At 43.8% G+C, this 16,577-nt stretch overlaps 1 protein-coding gene and 1 long non-coding RNA gene across 9 annotated transcripts in view; one reads left to right on the plus strand and one right to left on the minus strand.

The window, feature by feature from the left end:
- The window catches only part of LOC124002199 (intersectin-2-like), a 35,723-nt gene extending 29,472 nt beyond the window's left edge, over positions 1–6,251 (minus strand). The window contains exon 1 of the mRNA XM_046309540.1: positions 6,002–6,251. The gene's annotated coding sequence lies outside the window, so the exon portion shown is untranslated. The remainder of the gene's footprint in view (positions 1–6,001) is intronic.
- Positions 6,252–7,307: 1,056 nt separating this feature from the next.
- On the plus strand, positions 7,308–15,167 carry LOC124002157. 8 transcript variants are annotated; one of them, XR_006832927.1, is made up of 7 exons: positions 7,408–7,954; positions 11,384–11,628; positions 13,177–13,288; positions 13,566–13,624; positions 13,892–14,039; positions 14,232–14,365; positions 14,469–15,163. It is a non-coding gene; the product is annotated as an uncharacterized LOC124002157 (long non-coding RNA). The 8 variants fall into 8 exon arrangements; XR_006832928.1 differs by having other exon boundaries at positions 7,409–7,954; positions 13,586–13,624; XR_006832924.1 differs by having other exon boundaries at positions 7,401–7,954; positions 13,177–13,624; positions 14,469–15,165.
- The last annotated feature ends 1,410 nt before the right edge of the window (positions 15,168–16,577 follow it).

A 16,577-nucleotide genomic window follows, 5' to 3' on the forward strand; every position in this document is an offset into this window, starting at 1 on the left:
CAGGATACACTGAGCGCAGCCAAATCCAGAAATCTGGCAGTGGCTTCTGATTAAATTCAATTTCATAGAACCGCTTGTTACAATTTTGACGAGGCTCTCTTGTTCAGATATTGGTAAGTGGACTGGAGGCAGGGCATGAAAGGGATAACGAATCCAATTGTTTGTGACATCTGTTTTTCGGGAAAGTAATTGTGCACCAAACTCACTCAGGTGCTTCGCTATATCACATTTGACATTGTCCATAAGCTTGAGTTTATTTGCACACAAAAAATAAATACAACCATGGAAAGACCTGTGTGTTGTCCTTGATAATGCAGAGAGAGAAGAGCTCCAACTTCTTAATCATAGCCTCAATTTTGTACCCCACATTGAATATAATTGCGGAGAGTCCCTGTGATCCTAGATTCAGATCATTCAGGCGAGAAAAAACATCACCCAGATAGGCCAGTCGCGTGAGAAACTAGTCATCAGGCAAGTGGTCAGACAAGTGAAAATTATGGTCAGTTAAGAAAACTTTCAGCTTGTCTCTCAATTTTTAAAAAATGTGTCAATGCTTTGCCCCTTGATAACCAGCACACTTCTTTCTGTATGTTGTAAAAGCATTACATGGTCGCTGCCCATATCATTGCATAGTGCAGAAAATACACAAGAGTTCAGGGGCCTTGCTTTAACAATGTTAACCATTTTCACTGTAGTGTCCAAAACATCTTTTCAAGCTATCAGGCACTCCCTTCGCAACAAGAGCCTCTGTGGATGCTGCAGTATACCCAAGTGGAATCGCGTTACCACTCCACTATGTCTCCGTCATGGCTTTTGCGCCATCAGTACAGATAACAACACATCTTGCCCACCAAAGTCCATTTGATGTCACAAAGCTGTCCAGTACTTAAAAGATATCCTTTCCTGTTGTCCTGGTTTCCAGCAGAGGATGTCTTCCTTAATTGACCCCCCATAAACATTACTTACATATACCAGGAGCTGTGCCAGGCCCACGGCTGACTCATCCAGCTGTAACACATAGAATTCACTGGCTTGTATACGAAGCAGTAATTGTTTCAAAACATCTCCTGCCATTATTTTTCAAATTGCCATGTTTTGTTTCTAAATGTCTGCGCAACTCTCTCTCAAGAGTTGTGAGAGAGTACTTTTCCACATATAACACACTGTGGCTGAAGGAAGGCACTACTCCCAATATAAGAGAACCCCAAATCAATGTAGTTCTCATCATATTTGCGCCTCTTCGATGGTCCAACGTCCCCATCTGTTGTTCGGTGCTTTCCCGGGTAAGGGAAACTGCATCAGCATTGGATGTGCTCGTGAAAACAGAACAACTTGTCGTCGGCAGGTGTAGTACTTCTTGTACTACCAGTAGAGCTGGTATGTCTCTCTATGGACGCAGGGCTTCATTTTTTAAAGCTACTTTTGAGCAAATGAAATGAGCAGCAGCTACGTTTGGCCACATACGGACCGTTAGTGGAATTGCTGCGAGAGAATAACAGTTAATGTGATTGGATGTTAATTATTTGACTAGGCTACTAGGCTGTATTTGACATTGTGTTGTTATTTCGCTGAACACAAGATGGTTTAATTTTAGCACCCAAATGTATAGCCCCACGGAAAATATAAATGGACTGCTTGAAAATCTGTATTATTGGCATACACCCCTGGGTGGGAATACCTGGCTTAGGCTAACCAACTTTAGATGGCACTAGCAGCTCAAAGTAGCTTAAGTGAAAAATAGACAGGACGAAAATATTCTAAAATGGCTGCTCGTTTTTTTGGAACACATATTTTCCTACTTCAATCAAACAGTCCATTTTGAATTTGTGATAAAACTGTCACCATTTGGCAAGGAATGTAGCTTGTGTACCCCATCAGTTATATACATTTTTAGGCATTTAATTCTGTAGGCCTAACGGGAGGATGTGTGCGCACTCGTGTGTGGAGGGAGCGGTCAAAATGCACTTGAGTGAATGAGACACAGAAAGGAAAGGGGATTTAGGGAGAAGAGTGTGATTCTTGGCTTGGTTTGTTTTTTTGTTGTGCCCGGGGAATGCACTTGTACAAATGGAACACGAGAGTCAATGCAAAATAACATTGTCGTCAAGACAAAATTTAACTTGCTCGTTCCAGCAGCAACAAAGCACATTCCACCAACAAAAAAATGAGCTTTGGCATCAGTTCAAGTACTCATGCCCATCCCCAACAGACACACACACAAGTTATCCTGTCACAGCTCAGGAATTCAGACTGACAGTTCTGAGAGGGAGATGGAGAGAAAGGATGAAGGCTGAGAGAAGGAAAGAGGAGAACAGAGTTGATGTAAGGTAAATATAGAGGGACAGGTCTAGCAGTGACGTGGCCTAAAGCTGATCTCACCATGGTGATATAATGAGTTTAAATGACAATAGGGGCTTTGGAAAGAATCACTGCAACATGGCCTGTACTTGAAATGAATGGTTCACCACTTCAACTACTGCGCTCTTTCACCTAACAGACACCGTGGTGATGGAAGTTAATTATATCACTAGCTCTAATGAACACAGATGGACAAATTCACTTTCAACTCTCTAAGCCCTGCAGTGTCCATATTGCGACATCTCCGACTGGCTTAGATTAATGTTTACTTTTTTCTTTCGAAGCACGTCTCGCCCTAGCTCTACCTACATTGCTTCATCCTGGAGCCTTTGGGTGGGTTCCATCAACACGCTCCAATTCTACACAGGCCAGCTCAGATTCCCGTTATAGCGTGAAACATGTTGAACACCTCTCCAGACATTGTAAAGATTTCATTAGCTGTGTGGATCCACATAGAATTGATCTAATTGGACCCGCGCCCCCCCCAGCGAGCCACAGAGAGAGGATGGAGATCAAGTCCTCTGCTCAGAGAGGGAAGATCTAGAAAAGATTAGCTCAATTGAACTCTTCTAAACTGAATTGACTATCTGGATTAAGGCTAATCTGGATTAGCGGATGTGGAACAACTAACAAAAAAATATTCCTGATCACAGCTGGAAATCTGATTGCTAGTAGGGACGGGCCTGAGTTGTAGAGTACTCGAACGGACATCAAAGCTCGATCTTTAACAAGAGACACCATTTTTCTTTTAAATACTATAAAACTATTTGGTGGAATGTGCATTGTTGCTGCATGAACAGGAAAGTGACATTTTTGGCAGAACAGTTGTTTCTGTGAACTGCTGTGCTGTGTGTTAAAAGGCAGATGGATTTACATTTACATTACATTTAAGTCATTTAGCAGACGCTCTTATCCAGAGCGACTTACAAATTGGTGCATTCACCTTATGACATCCAGTGGAACAGCCACTTTACAATAGTGCATCTAAATATTTTAAGGGGGGTGAGAAGGATTACTTTATCCTATCCTAGGTATTCCTTAAAGAGGTGGGGTTTCAGGTGTCTCCGGAAGGTGGTGATTGACTCCGCTGTCCTGGCGTCGTGAGGGAGTTTGTTCCACCATTGGGGAGCCAGAGCAGCTAACAGTTTTGACTGGGCTGAGCAGGAACTGTACTTCCTCAGTGGTAGGGAGGCGAGCAGGCCAGAGGTGGATGAACGCAGTGCCCTTATTTGGGTGTAGGGCCTGATCAGAGCCTGGAGGTACTGAGGTGCCGTTCCCCTCACAGCTCCGTAGGCAAGCACCATGGTCTTGTAGCGGATGCGAGCTTCAACTGGAAGCCAGTGGAGAGAGCGGAGGAGCGGGGTGACGTGAGAGAACTTGGGAAGGTTGAACACTAGACGGGCTGCGGCGTTCTGGATGAGTTGTAGGGGTTTAATGGCACAGGCAGGGAGCCCAGCCAACAGCGAGTTGCAGTAATCCAGACGGGAGATGACAAGTGCCTGGATTAGGACCTGCGCCGCTTCCTGTGTGAGGCAGGGTCGTACTCTGCGGATGTTGTAGAGCATGAACCTACAGGAACGGGCCACCGCCTTGATGTTAGTTGAGAACGACAGGGTGTTGTCCAGGATCACGCCAAGGTTCTTAGCGCTCTGGGAGGAGGACACAATGGAGTTGTCAACCGTGATGGCGAGATCATGGAACGGGCAGTCCTTCCCCGGGAGGAAGAGCAGCTCCGTCTTGCCGAAGTTCAGCTTGAGGTGGTGATCCGTCATCCACACTGATATGTCTGCCAGACATGCAGAGATGCGATTCGCCACCTGGTCATCAGAAGGTTTTTTTTTTTTTTCCAGATTTGTTTGCTATATCTGTGCACAAAGGTAGGCTAGCGGCCATGACACCGAGGGTCACTTCCAACACCAATGATGACCGAAACAGTGCTTTTCACCAGGAAACCAACCAATACACCACCAATGTGTAGGCTAGCCTATTTCCTTGACCAAAGTAGAACTCTGGTCTAGCTGTATAACATTCACCCACCTTGTGAGTTATTTGCTGGCCCGTGACTGTTTGGCAACACTTTTCCCGCGACAAAAGGTAAATACGTAATCGGTAGACGGTTCTGACTGAAAACTTGTTGTTTGCGTCGCCAAGCAGTGTCCAATAAATAATGATATTCAGTTGTTAGAGGCTACCACCCCCTTCCAAATTAAAACAAACCATGTACTCCATGCGGTGTCTCGCTTAGCGTACACACCTGTCAGGGTTTCACTCCGGTTTGTCTAGCTTATCAGCCTTCCAATCCTGGTATCATGCTGCCGCACAGGAAGTAGAACGAAGCGCATGCGCGCAACATTGACATCCATGTTTGGTTTTGATTTGGAGGAGGGTGGTAACATCTAACAAGTGGATTTAATTGTTTCCTGGGCACTGGTCGACGATGTAAAAAACACATTCCTTCCACGAACTACGGATATACTCAGGCTTGGGAAAAGCATTACCAAACAGCAAATATCTTGCACGCCTCTCCAATGGTATACCCTAAGACAGAATGTTACTGTTAAAATAACTGTACTTTCTGTTATTAACTGTACACATGATGGAGAGCACTGTGGGGTTATGTGTAGGCATAGTACCCATCAGGTATGATGCATGCCATGGCAGCCATTTTGTGCCGGAGCACACATCCCACATCAATTGTGACAGTGGAGAGAGAGATGACAATAGGGCGACCACCACTGTCCCCCAGCCCGGGATGCAAATCGGCACTTTACACAAGGATCCTTGGACCACAGCCAACCAGCCCGTGCCCTGACACAGCTCTGTTTATCCCTGACACTCACTATAGTTCTGTTGCTGATCCCTGTTAGATGGCCCTAAAGTTATGGAAAGTAGTTTGGCTGCAGTCTGAGTGTTAAATAATCAACCTTCATCATCTGTATACTGACATCAGGTGAGTCCGGACCATTCAGCACAACCCAAATGAATACAGGCAGGACAGTACAGGCTAACAATTCTAATACCACGTCCACTATTAATGAAAGCTTTAACAGGAGCCTGCCTCGGGCACGGGATTTTAGGTAAGTGTAGAATCACAACACCAAGCTTTGCTGCCAGAAAACAAAAATGATTCTGTTTGGAATGACCTGGTATAATAATTATTGACATTGATGTGGAGTCCCTGAGTTCAAGTGGAGGATAGTTTAATTCGTGAATAGGAGTAGCAATAGAATCTGACCCACTTCGCAGAGTGCTACATTGTACAGTGAGTACTATTGCAATCTCATTTACTTGTCTAAAGCAAGAGCGACACATTTGTAACCTGTTCAACAAGTTCTGTTTGAGAAATCGGAGGGAGCTAACGTAGATAGCTAGCTACGATAACTAACATTACTTTAGGTTAGGTCGTTTTCCTTCTAACTTCAAACAAGTTCGTGTGACGGTACACTTCTAGTGGTTGATACACTGAAATATGTAACGTATATCAAATTCGCTAAGCGTAATAACGTGGTTAGTTAAGTAGTTAACTACATTCAATCAATATTGTATTGTACGCCAAGCAGTAGCTCAATGTTCAAGCAATAACATGGATTCGCTAGGAAAGCAGCTTGGCAGTTTCGGGTGACTAACGCGTTACGTCGCTTACCTCTCACAATCATCCGGCAAAAAACAACAACTACTTTCTCCACTTTTCTGTCCGCAATGAAAGTCTCCCTGGCGTTATGCAGTCGTCGCGTATTGGCAAAATGAGGTAATTCCAAGAAGAATGTCTAGTTTAGTCAACTGGACCTGTTGCTGACAGCTGGGTCACACGAACAACATGGCTGACAGGCGGGTGTGGGTGGACGGTGCGCGAGAACGGCTCTGTTTGACCTGGACTGGGAGGTGGAGAGACAGCGTCGGGGGCGCGCGCATGGATTTGCCCTAAACGCTGATCTAAGGTCAGTTTCAGCGGTCAGCTATTGTGCGGTTAAGACGGGTACTGCGAGAGGGTAAACTGATCCAGAATGTATATGCCTACGGGCATACCGACCTCCCAAGCCAGCCACACACACACCCACAAGGCTCACTCCTCGAAGTTGCTGTTATTTGATCCATTTTGAATTTCAGTGCATGGGTAACAGAGGATCGGAACCCCAAATGAGGACAGAACATTTCCAATGACGGATTTAGAGCACCACAGCGGAGCTGTCACAATTACCCGTCAAACCTAGCGGTCAAACAAGGAAATGGTTCCAATCCTTTTCCCACCATTCATTTTTCCCATAGGGGATTTTAGAAACACTTAAAATAAGGGCTGTATTTCGTGTAGGCTTATCCTGGCGTGACGTTTTGATAACCATGTAAATTTCTCTAAGACAATGTGACTTTTATCAATATATTTGCCTGTATTTACCCCCCAGAAATGAAATGCTAATTAGATGCTAATGTGGCTATCATAAAGAACTGCACATGCCATGATGATCTGAAAGAGACTGCTGAATCGAGGCAAAGGTAATAATCGCTGGATTAACTATCTAATGTTACTCCTATTCGAAAATGCTAATAAGCATCAACATAGACATTGCAAAACTGCAAATCCCTGTAAGCTCCTTCATGTCATCTCTAACTGACACCTCTGCTAACAGGTAGTGTCAATTTAAAACTTCCCCATGATAGTTCACAGAATTGTACATTTAATGAAATGTAGCCAATTTATTAACATTAGATAGTTAATCCAGAGGTTCTTACCTTTGCTTCGATTCAGCAGTCTCTTTCAGATCATCATGGCATGTGCAGTTCTTTAATCTAATTAGAATTTCATTTCTGGGGGGTAAATACGGGGGGAATATATTGCTAAAAGTCACCTTGACCAAGCGAGATTTACACAGTTATCAAAACGTCACGCCAGGGTAAGCCTACATGAAACACAGCCCTTATGTTAAGTGTTTCTAAAATCCCATATAGGAAAAATGAATGGTGGGAAAACTATTGGAACCATTTCCCTGTTGGATCACTAGGCATCTGGTTAGTATGACTCATACTGTGGTACTCTATTCCTCTTGTTAGATCAGCTAAAAAGAAGGAATAGGAAACCATTTTAAGAAAACATAGTTAATATCAGTGTTTTTCCAGACTCCCATTGTTTTTTTTTTCATTAAGCTATCATGTCAAATATTGGTAAAATTGGGATTGTGAATGCACCCCAAGCACAACCGAGTCCTCGACACTGACAAACTACAAGACCCCGAATGCATTGCGAGAAGATTGCGACATATGTACATCTGAAAGTTATTTACGACTTACCGTATTGTGATTTATTTACATCGCGATACCCTGATACAGAAAATATGTTCAACAAAAAACCACGAAGACATTTAGGCAAAAGAAAGGAGAATCGAGCGATGAAGCTGAACAGAAGAACGGAGAGGGTGATGCTGTAGGTGAAACACAACTTACCGCTGATAGCATAAAGCCCTTCAAGTCAGACTCGAGTGGTGCTGAAGACGTAGTGGAAGATCACAGAATTGATCGATCGCGGTTACGAGATCGCCTCACAGCAAAGAGAACAAGGATGGACGAAATCAAATTAACGTGCTCAGCTTCTCTGACGACAAAGGTAGGCTTTTACTTTTTTTTTTTTTATGTAAGCACCATAGACTGTCACCCAAAGACTAAAAAGGTTAAGTACAGGCCCAAGACATGTCTAACGTCACTAACTTAAGAAGCCCACTGTACTGTTACGTGACTTCCCTCCTTGTGCCTTACTTTGTATTTATCTGAAAACACAGGACAGATCGCAGCAATATGTAAAACATCTTCCAGGATGTTGCTTTCACCTGCCCAGTTCCATAGTGCAGGTAGAAGAAAGAACATTAACAAGGAGTGGTGAATCAATTGTATTTCCTTGCCTCCTCAAAACACATTGGAAGAGAAGATAAGAGGGACCTCAGAACTAATCCTAAAATTATTTTTTAGAAGGCTAGGGAGGATATGAGGAATCAAGAATACATTTTGATATTCACTCCTCTCCTTAGCCACATAGTGCACCCGGAAAGTATTCAGACCCTTTGACTTTTTCCACGTTTTGTTACATTACAGCTTTATTCTAAAATTGATTAAATTGTCCCTCCCCTCTCAATCTACAGACAATACCCCATAAAGACAAAGCAAAAAAAGGTTTAGATATTTTTGGAAGTCATTTTTATGTGTTTTTAAATATCACATTTACATACATATTCAGACCCTTTGGCAGCAATTACAGCCTTGAGTCTTCTTGAGTATGACGCTACACGCTCAGTACACCTGTATTTGGGTAGTTTCTCCCATTGTTCTCTGCAGATTTCCTCAAACTTCATCAGGTTGGATGGGAAGCGTCGATGCACAGCTATTTTCAAGTCTCTCCAGAGATGTTGGATCAGGTTCACTCACGGGCCTCTCTGTACTTTGCTCTGTTTATCTTTCCCTTCAACCTGACTAGTCTCCCAGTCCCTGCCGCTGAAAAACAGCCCCATTGTATGATGCTGCCACCACCATGCTTTACCGTAGGGATGGTGCCACGTTTCCTCCAGATGTGATGCTTGGCATTCAGGCCAAAGAGTTCAATCTTGGTTTCAAGCGGGCTGTCATGTGCCTTTTACTGAGGAGGGGTTTCTGTCTGGCAACTCTACCATAAAGGCCTGATTGGTGGAGTGCTGCAGAGATGGTTGTCCTTCAATCTCCACAGAGGAACTCTGAAGCTCTGTTAGTTCCCATCGCGTTCTTGGTCACCTCACTGACCAAGGCCCTTCTCCCCTCATTGCTCAGTTTGGCCGGGCGGCCAGCTATGAAAAGGGCCTTGGTGGTTCCAAACTTCTTCCATTTAAGAATGGCCACTGTGTTCTTGGGAACCTTTTATGCTGCAGAAATGTTTTGGTACCCTTCCCCAGATCTGTGCCTTGACACAATCCTGTCTTGGAGGTCTACGGACAATTCCTTCGACCTCATGGGTTGGTTTTTGATGTGACTCGCACTGTCCACTGTGGGGACCTTATATAGACCGATGTGTACCTTTTTTTTGAAAAATCATTTCCAATCAATTGAATTTATCACAGGTGGACTCCAATCAAGTTGTAGAAACATCTCAAGGATGATCAATGGAAACAGGATCCACCTGAGCTCAATTTCGAGTCTCATAGCAAAGAGTCTAAATTCTTACGTAAATAAGTTGTTTCTGTTTTTTAAAATCTTTTATAAATGTGCAAAAAATGTTAAACCTGTTTTTGCTTTGTCATTATGGGGTATTGTGTGTAGATTGATGAGGGGAAACAATTATTTAATCCATTTTAGAATAAGGCTGTAATGTAACGACATTTGCGAAATTGTAAGGGGTCTGAATACTTTCCAAATGCACTGTACATAGCCAGGAAGGTCTTACATGTGTCAAGATTGGAAAACAAACCCACATTATATCTCTATATGCGGATACTATTATGCTATTGATTTCTAATCCAGAAACCTCTATTCCCATTCTTACTGACTTAATTAAGAGATGTGGCTATTTCTCTGGCCCCATAGGACATTTGAATAAATCAGAAGCTATGCCTCTACGGCGCTTGAGTGACAAAAACAATTTGAATGACTTCCTGTTAAATTGGACAAAAAATGATTTTGTTTATCCTGGGTTAAACATTTCAAATAAACTTCACAACCTGTCTAACGGCAACTTTGCACCTGTACTTCGGGCAGTTAAGGAAGACCTAGGTAGGTAGAGGGACATGCCATTATAATGGTTGGGTAGAATGAATTTAATTTCAAATGAATATTTTCCCCAGAATGTATCCATCCCAGGCGGTCCCAAGCCATGAAGTGCTTTGAAAGGCTAGTAATGGCTCACATCAACACCATTATCCCAGAAACCCTAGACTCATTCCAATTTGCATACCGCCCAAAAATATCCACAGATGATGCCATCTCTATTGCACTCCACACTTCCCTTTCCCACCTGGACAAAAGGAACACCTATGTGAGAATGCTATTCAGCGTTCAACACCATAGTACCCTCAAATCTCATCACTAAGCTAAGGAACCTGGGACTAACACCTCCCTCTGCAACTGGATCCTGGACTTCCTGATGGGCCGCCCCCAGGTAGTGAGGGTAGGTAGCAACACATCTGCCACGCTGATCCTCAACACTGGAGCTCCCCAGGGGTACGTGCTCAGTCCCCTCCTGCACTCCCTGTTCACCCACGACTGCATGGCCAGGCACGACTCCAACACCATCACTAAGTTTGCAGACGACACAACAGTGGTAGGCCTGATCACCGACAACGACGAGACAGAGACCTGATGCAACCAGTCACAGGATGCTCTTGATGTTGTAGCTGTAGAACCTTTTGAGGATCTCAGGACCCATGCCAAATCTTTTGTTTCCTGAGGGGGAATAGGCTTTGTCGTGCCCTCTTCACCACTGTCTTTGGGTGTTTGGACCATTCTAGTTTGTTGTTGATGTGGACACCAATGAACTTGAAGCTCTCAACCTGCTCCACTACAGCCCCGTCAATGAGAATGGGGGCGTGCTCGGTCCTACTTTTCCTGTAGTCCACAATCATCTCCTTAGTCTTGGTTACGTTGAGGGAGAGGTTGTTGTCCTGGCACCACACGGCCAGGTCTCTGACCTCCTCCCTATAGGCTGTCTCGTTGTTGTCGCTGATCAGGCCTACCACTGTTGTGTCATCTGCAATTTATCTGTTATTTTACCAAATGAGAACACAGTGTTGCTTGCCACGACGCGAGCATAGAAGTGATTTAGCTCGTCTGGTAGGCTCGTGTCACTGGGCAGCTCGCGACTGTGCTTCCCTTTGTAGTCTGTAAATGTTTGCAAGCCCTGCCACATAAGACGAGCGTTGGTGTAGTATGATTCAATCTTAGCCCTGTATTGACGCTTTGCCTGTTTGATTGTTCGTCGGAGGACATAGCAGGATTTCTTGTAATCTCAGGTCCAGGTCCACCCCTGGTCAACACAGATAAGCAGTGTTCTGAATGATATGCCTTGTGTTGTTGTGTGTAGTGGTGATCCCGGACGCGAGGAGGATCCAGGCAGCCAGGAGGCAGCGTCAGAAGGCCAGAGCCCAGAAGGACTACATCTCCCTGGGCAGAGGCTGGGAGAGCCCCGGACCCCAGACCACTAGGACCTGAAGGAACACAGTGATGAAGAAGATGATGATGATGATGATAAGCCAGATGACCATGAGCGAAGGATCTAGTTTGCCCCACGGTCCAAAACCATCAGGGAGAGGATAGCAGAGAAGATGGGTAACAGGAGGAGAGAATGCTCTATTGATTTGTTGTCTTGGATGACCAAGCTTTTTTTAAAGCTTTTTAAAAATGTTGCACTAAGCATTAGGCTAATGCATGGATAATAAACAGACAATCTATAATCAAACCCCAGGATGTTATCTGCGTCGGTTACAGAAAGTGGCGTGAGAGTTGTAGCTGAACTAATACTGAGAATATCAAACATTAGGAATAGAGGTCGACCGATTAATCGGAATGGCCGATTAATTAGGGCCGATTTCAAGTTTTCATTACAATTAGAAATCGGTATTTTTGGCCGCTGATTTAAAATATATATATATATATATATATATATATATATATATATATATATATATATATATATATATATATATATATATATATATATATAATAATAATACTTTATACCTTTTATTTAACTAGGCAAGTCAATTAAGAACACATTCTTATTTTCAATGACTGCCTAGGAACGGTGGGTTAACTGCCTTGTTCAGGGGCAGAACGACAGATTTTCACATTGTCAGCTTGGGGGACCCAATCTTGCAACCTTAAAGTTAACTAGTCCAACGCAATAATGACCTGCCTCTCTCTCGTTGCACTCCACAAGGAGACTGCCTGTTACGCAAATGCCAAGGTAAGTTGCTAGCTAGCATTAAACATATCTTATAAAAAACAATCAATCATAATCACTAGTTAACTACACATGGTTGATGATATTATCTAGCGTGTACTGCGTTGCATATAATCTGACTGAGCATACAAGTAACTGAGCGGTGGTAGGCAGAAGCAGGCGCGTAAACATTCATTCAAACAGTACTTTCGTGCGTTTTGCCAGCAGCTCTTTGTTGTGTGTCAAGCATTGCTCTGTTTATGACTTCAAGCCTATCAACTCCCAAGATGAGTCTGGTGTAACCTCTAATTAGGAACACCTTCCTAATTTTCATCAGGGCATGGACTCTACAAGATGTCAAGCATTCCACAGGGATGCTGGCCCATGTTGACTCCAATGCTTCCCACAGTTGTGTCAAGTTGGCTGGATGTCCTTTGGGTGGTGGACCATTCTTGATACACACTGGAATCTGTTGAGTGTGAAAGACCCAGCAGCATTGCAGTTCTTGATGCAAACCGGTGTGCCTGGCACCTATTACCCAAACCCTGTTCAAAGGCAGTTAAATATTATTTCTTGCCCATTCACCATCTGAATGGCACACATACACAATCCACGTCTCAATTGTGTCAAAGCTTAAAATCCTTCTTTAACCTGTCTCCTCTCCTTCATCTGCACTGATTTTTGAAGTGAGTTTAACAAATGGAATCCATAAGGGATCCTAGCTTTCACCTGGTCAGTCTGTCATGGAAAGAGCAGGTGTTCATAATGTTTTGTATACTCAGTGTTTATCACACCTCCTTTGACTGGGTGCTGAAACCAGTTGTCGTTATGCACTTTGTTTTTAGTCCTTGTTGTGGTGGTACAGGAGGAAGTGAATGTCTTTCTCTCTGTATTTCTGTATATGGCTCTGTCGCTCACTCCGTGCTTGATAATAGTGGAGGGAGTGATGGTGATGACAGTGGCTCTGATGACCAGGAGAGAGAGGAGAATAACCTGTGGGAGGAGCAACAGATTGGGAAGCGAGTCAAGCGACACCCTGGGGAACAGGTAAGATATTCACCCCTCTACTTACTAAGTCGCACACAAACACACTTACTTTCTCTCTCTCACTCCGTCACTTCACCGTCTGTCCGTCCGTCCGTCCGTGATGAAATATTCATTCCTCACGACCCTAAGAAGTGAGTGACTCCACCAGTTATCTCAACACTTAGAGGATCTGTGATTTATTTAAGTAGTTACTGGAATTCATGTGTCATACCAAGCTTGTCATGCCGTAGCTTACAGTACTTTACCATGCCGCCCTGGTGTTCTGGCGGGTTTTTAGATGACAAATCCTCTCCACAGAGGCGGTTCAGAGACCAGCAGTTCTGGACAGCCGTGAAGGTACATAAAACAACACTCAGTTTAAAGATATTTTTCCACGATGCATTTTCTAAGAGAGGGTTTATAGTGCACTGTGTTGACTGACCATGTGGCAAGTGAGCCCGTAACAACATCTACCAGTAAGGTCCAGTCGAGAGATTGAGGGCTTTCGTCACAGCTCCTTGCGTGTTGCCTTGTGCAGCTAATTCCCCTGCCTTTACTGCGTGGTCTCTCTTGCCATTTCTGTGACATCCATTGCTTTAGTGGTGTTTCCATCTTGCGTGTCAGCTCTTAGGTAACGTGGGCCGGTGGGGTGGTTTGATACCTGAACACGCTCTAAAGGAGCTTGATGTTGGACAAACTCCTGAACTGCTACCTGAATGATGACACTATTCATCGAGACCCCATCTAGGACTCTGTCCATAAATGCAAAAAGGTGTGTAGGTGAATTGCGTGTGTCTAATGTTGATGTGTTGTCTACGGATGTTTGAAGGTGTTCCCTAGGGGAGTAATTGCTCTGCCGTCTTCGAGATGGCTCAAGTTTAGTGGTGTCATTTTCAGGTTTTTCTCAAATTGAACTGAGATTTATTGCTCTCTCTCGTCTCTCTCCATCTCCTTCGCTGAGCAGGTCGCGGCGTGTTTTCCTCAGTCCTGGTTTAAAGACGTGAGCTCCTGTCCCTCTCACCTGAAGTCCTTCAGTGACCATCTCCTCCAGACAGCCCATTCAGTATACAAACAACAGCCTGACCACCCCAACACACGGTAAAAACCTCAAATATATACTTTTATGATATAGGCAGAATCATGTGATATGGTCAGGGTAGTGTTTTGGTAATGTATGTAAGGTGGTTTCTATTTCCTGTAGGCCCGTGGTGAGCGACGTGCTAAATTTTCTGGGAAGCATCAAGGCCTGGGATAAGGTATTGACCATATCAGACAAATACCATTACAAAGACCTGGTGTCCTAGTGTGTCCTACTGTGTCAACCATACATCATGTACTATTTGTTGTAATTTTGTACATTACACAACTGTATTTGTACTTATTTTATATATATATAAATAAATGTAGATGTTTGGTCCAGTTCCCCTCCAAACTGTTTTTGTTTCTGTCTTACCTCTTTCAGAAAAAGTCTGTGCTTGTAACTTCATCCCCAGGGCTGAGTATGCATCCATCCTTCAAAAAATGTTGTTGAATAAGTCTTAGTGTGTACATGAGGAGAAAACAACTTATTTTACAGTATGCAGTGGTAGTGGAGTTTTTTATTGACGTGCGCACATTGTATGGTGGCCGGCAGATGGCGCTATTTTTCCTTTTAGGTCATTTGTCTGCGTCCAACTGGAATCTATACAGCCGGCTATACACTTGTATCCCCCCAGCGCCCGGCTCGTACATAAAACATCCTACATTCAGGGTGCAAGGGCATCCATTTCCTCAATTTCAATCAAATTTCAATTAAATGTATTTCTAAAGCCCTTCTTACATCAGCTGATGTCACAAAGTGCTGTACAGAAACCCAGCCTAAAACCCCAAACAGCAAGCAATGCAGGTGTAGAAGCACATTGGCTAGGAAAAACTCCCGAGAGGGGAAGGAAGAAACCTAGTGAGGAATCAGGCTATGAGGGGTGGCCAGTCCTCTTCTGGTTGGGCCGGGTGTAGATTATAACAGAACATGGCCAAGATGTTCAAAGATGACAAGCGGGGTCAAATAATAATAATCACAGTGGTTGTCGAGGGTGCAATAGGTCAGCACCTCCGGAGTAAATGTCAATTGGCTTTACATAGCCGATCATTCAGAGTATCTCTACCGCTCCTGCTGTCTCTAGAGTGTTGAAAACAGCAGGTCTGGGACAAGATGGCACGTCCGGTGAACAGGTCAGGGTTCCATAGTCGCAGGCAGAACAGTTGAAACTGGAGTAGCAGCACGGCCAGGTGGACTGGGGCCAGCAAGGGGTCATCATGCCAGGCAGTCATGAGGCATGGTCCTAGGGCTCAGGTCCTCAGAGAGAGAGAGAGAGAGAGAGAATTAGAGAGAGCATACTTAAATACACACAGGACACCTGATAAGACAGGAGAAATACTCCAGATATAACAGACTGACCCTAGCCCCCGACACAAACTATTGCAGCATAAATACTGGAGGCTGAGACAGGAGGGGTCGGGAGACACTGGCCCGGTCCGATGATACTGGCAGGCTAAAACCCCACCGATTTACCACTTAATAAAACATAATTTTCCATCACCATGCTAGAGTGGCATTACTCCTTGATGTTTCATACTGCTTTCAGACTGCTTCCACCTGATTGGCTGATTATCAGGAAGTACCATTAGCCATACATTTTTCTAAACTAATCCAATATTTTAGTTGGACTTGCATCTGTTACTGAGATGGCTGTTCCAGTTGATATTATTTAGGTAGTCTCAATAATCAATTCTTACCTGGGCAGTCATTCTCGTCTGAAAACAATTTAAAAGTTCAAGACATCCCCACTCTGGCTGGATTCCAATAGGAATTACACATCACTTTGCAAGCCAGCATAACGTGGCTTGCAGGCTTGATGTTCAGTAGTTTCAGAACAATGTGTTTGAGAGTTATACCCTAAGAAAGGCTTTATGATATACAGGTAACTGCCAAAATAAAGGCAACACCAACATAAAGTGTCTTAATAATAGGGCCGGGACAATACCAGTATTGCGATATTCATTCGTTTCGTGGCAAAGAAACAAAACATGAGAAGTGAACTTCTTTACGAAAACAGCCCGTATGTTGGAAACAAACATGTTGTCTTCCAGTCATGTTTATTTTCCAAGCTATATCACACAATATTTTACATAGAGCAGGTTTTTAGAAGGACAAGAATCTCCCATACGTGTTCAGTTGGGTTGAGATCTGGTGACTGAGACACAAACACGTAACCTTTTAAACCGCATAAGTTCCTTTTTGAGATGCCTCTTTCAAAGTCCCAGAACCCTT

This window comes from Oncorhynchus gorbuscha, linkage group LG17, assembly GCF_021184085.1.
Source record: "Oncorhynchus gorbuscha isolate QuinsamMale2020 ecotype Even-year linkage group LG17, OgorEven_v1.0, whole genome shotgun sequence".
NCBI classification, from domain to species: Eukaryota; Metazoa; Chordata; class Actinopteri; order Salmoniformes; family Salmonidae; genus Oncorhynchus; species Oncorhynchus gorbuscha.